Source organism: Apium graveolens, chromosome 4, assembly GCF_009905375.1.
Source record: "Apium graveolens cultivar Ventura chromosome 4, ASM990537v1, whole genome shotgun sequence".
Taxonomy (NCBI): domain Eukaryota; kingdom Viridiplantae; phylum Streptophyta; class Magnoliopsida; order Apiales; family Apiaceae; genus Apium; species Apium graveolens.
Window position 1 is genome coordinate 139,851,910 of NC_133650.1, and position 3,535 is coordinate 139,855,444.

Genomic DNA, 3,535 nt, shown 5'->3' on the forward strand with positions numbered 1-3,535 from the left:
TGGAAAAAGAATAAGGAGAAACTAGAACCTATGTTGGTAGATGGGTTGCTGACAGATGTAGACTCGACGGATGATGAGGACTATCCGTCGGATAACAAAAAGTGTTATCCGTTGAATGATAAAAATCCTCATCCGTCGGCTGTAAGCAAACCCATTAGCAAAGCCAAATTAATCAAGCTAAATGATAAGTATGGGTCTGTTTCCAAGAACTTTGTTTCAGGAGAGTCAAGTCAAGCTAAGAAAGGGAAAAAGGCTAATGTTGGTCACATGACTGTCAAACAGTTAACTGACAGACTTGAGAAAATAGAGGTAAAAATAGAGACTAAAAAGAAAAACAATAGAAATGGTAAAGTAGGGATTAACAAACACAATAACTACACACCTGATAAATATACTCCTAGAAAGATCTGTGTCAAGTGTGGTAGTGTAAATCATTTGTCTGTTAATTACAAATCTGTCATGCCTACTCCCATGTCTGGTCAACCTCAATTTCCTAACATAAATGCCATGCTTCCCATGCCTGTTAATTCTATGCCTACACAGAACATGAATGCACAGTTTGCTAATATGCCATTTGCACCTAATCCATATTATGCTGCATACAATATGCCTCAAATGCCATTTAGCATGCCTTACTGGAATAACATGTTTGCACCAAGCATGTCATTTCCTGTTAGCCATAACATGCATGATAATTATGTTGCATTTAGTGGTTTCAAAGGTACAACCTAATTGACTAAGGAAGAATCTGAAATTCCTAATTCAAATGAGATAAGGCCTAAGAAACAGAAGAAGAAAGCTAACAAGGCAGGACCCAAGGAAACTTGGGTACCAAAATCAACTTGATTTGATTTTGATGTGTGCAGGGAAACAGAAAGAATCTTTGGTACTTGGATAGTGGCTGTTCAAGACACATGACTGGTGATTCTACCCTGCTCACAGAGTTTAAGGAGAGAGCTGGCCCAAGTATCACTTTTGGAGATGACAGCAAAGGTTATACTGTGGGATATGGCTTGATTTCAAAGGACAATGTCATCATTGAAGAGGTTGCCTTAGTGGATGGTCTCAAACACAATCTGTTGAGTATCAACCAGCTTTGTGACAAAGGCAACTCAGTAACCTTCAACAAAGAAGCCTGTGTTGTGACTAACAATCAAAACAACAAAGTGGTTCTCACTGGTGTGAGAAGAGGAAATGTGTATCTAGCTGACTTCAACTCAACTAAAGAAGAATCTGTAACTTGTCTTCTCAGTAAAGCAAGTCAAGATGAAAGTTGGCTATGGCACAAGAAGCTATCCCATTTAAACTTCAAGACCATGAATGAGCTGGTAAAGAAAGAGCTAGTTAGAGGCATTCCTCTAGTGGAGTTTACAAAGGATGGACTGTGTGATGCCTACCAAAAAGGGAAGCAGATCAAAGCATCATTCAGGAAGAAACTTGATTCAGCAATTGAAGAGCCTCTGCAACTCCTTCACATGGATTTGTTTGGACCAGTCAATGTATTGTCAATCTCAAAGAAAAGATTTTGCCTAGTAATTGTAGATGATTTCTCAAAGTTCTCTTGGACATATTTCCTAAAGTCTAAAGATGAGGCTAGTGAAATCATCATCAATCACATAAGGCAAGTTATCAATCATCCTGATTTCAAAGTTAGAAGAATCAAGAGTGACAATAGAACTGAGTTCAAGAACTATATCATGAGAGCATTTTGTGAGGAAAATGGGATCTTGCATGAGTTTTCAGCAGCAAGGACTCCATAATAGAATGGAGTAGTGGAAAGAAAGAATAGATCTCTTATTGAAGCTGCAAGGACAATGCTTGAAGAATCAAAATTACCAACATATTTATGGGCTGAAGCTGTAAACACTGCATGCTACACTCAGAACATCTTTCTGATTAATCAAGCAAGATGCATGACACCTTATCAATTGTTCAAGAACAAGAAGCCAACTCTAAACTTTCTTCATGTCTTTGGCTGTAAATGCTATATTCTGAGAAATCAAACTGATCAAAATAGGAAGTTTGATGCTAAAGCAGATGAAGGAATTTTTGTTGGATATGCTGTTGGTAAAGCATATAGAGTCTACAATCTAAGAACCAACATTGTTGTTGAATGTATACATGTTGTGTTTGATGATAAAAAGATTGAAGGACTAAAAGATGGAGATTACCATGAGATCCTCAAATTCGACAATGTTGAGATGGTCAGTGATGAAAGTGATGATGAGAGTGATCAAGAAACAGTGTCTAAGGATAACGCAGACAAATCTACCACCAATGAAGCACATAACTCAACATCCGTCGAGTTACATAATGCTTCATCCGTCGGAAGGCAATCTGTGTTATCCGTCGGAAGACAACCTGCCTCATCCGTCGGTACTCAAAATTCACCATCCGTCGGGTTATCTAAAGGAGCAGGAAATCAAGGAAGGTCACCTATAGAAAGTACCCCTTTCACAAATCAAAGATCCACAAACTCAGGGGGAGTTTTTAGCAATCAAAACTCAATCACACATCAAGACAACATTGAGGTCTCTTCATCTAGAGCTAATCTACCTCAACCAAGGAAATGGACAAAAGATCACCCCTTTGAACTGATTATTGGTGATGTTTCTTCTAGAGTTCAAACCAGGAGAGCAACTCAAGAAGAATGTCTATACAACAGCTTTCTGTCAAAGGAAGAACCAAAGAAGGTAGAAGAAGCCTTGTTAGATCCTGATTGGATTTTAGCTATGCAGGAGGAGCTAAACCAATTTGAAAGGAATAAAGTTTAGAAGCTGGTACCCAAGCCTAAAGGAAAGAATCCAATAGACACCAAATGGGTATTCAGAAACAAGATGGATGAAAATGGCATACTAGTAAGGAACAAAGCCAGATTGGTTGCTAAAGGTTATTGCCATCAAGAAGGAATAGATTTTGATGAAACATTTGCTCCTGTTGCAAGACTTGAAGCCATTAGAATCTTCTTAGCCTATGCAGCCCATGCCAATTTCAAGGTCTATCAAATGGATGTCAAAAGTGCCTTTCTGAATGGAGATTTGGAGGAAGAAGTATATGTTAGTCAACCTCCTGGCTTTGAAGATCCAAATTTTCCAGAGTATGTCTATTATCTACTGAAAGCACTTTATGGACTAAAGCAAGCACCTAGAGCTGGTATGACACTTTATCAAAGTTCCTTTTGGAAAATCACTTCACAAGAGGTACTGTAGATAAAACTTTATTTTTCAGAAATGTTAATGGCTCTAGCATACTTGTTCAAATTTATGTAGATGATATTATCTTTGTCTCTACAGATGAGAAACTTTGTAAAAAGTTTGCCAAACTGATGCAAAGTAAGTATGAAATGAGTATGATGGGAGAACTAACTTACTTTCTTGGTTTACAAGTTAAGCAAGTTAGTGATGGAATATTCATTAGTCAAACTAAATATATTTTTGATCTTTTAAAGAATTTTGATCTAATGGGTTGCACATCTGCAAAAACTCCCATGGCCACTGCAACTAAGCTTGAACTAAACACTACTGAAAGGTCTGTG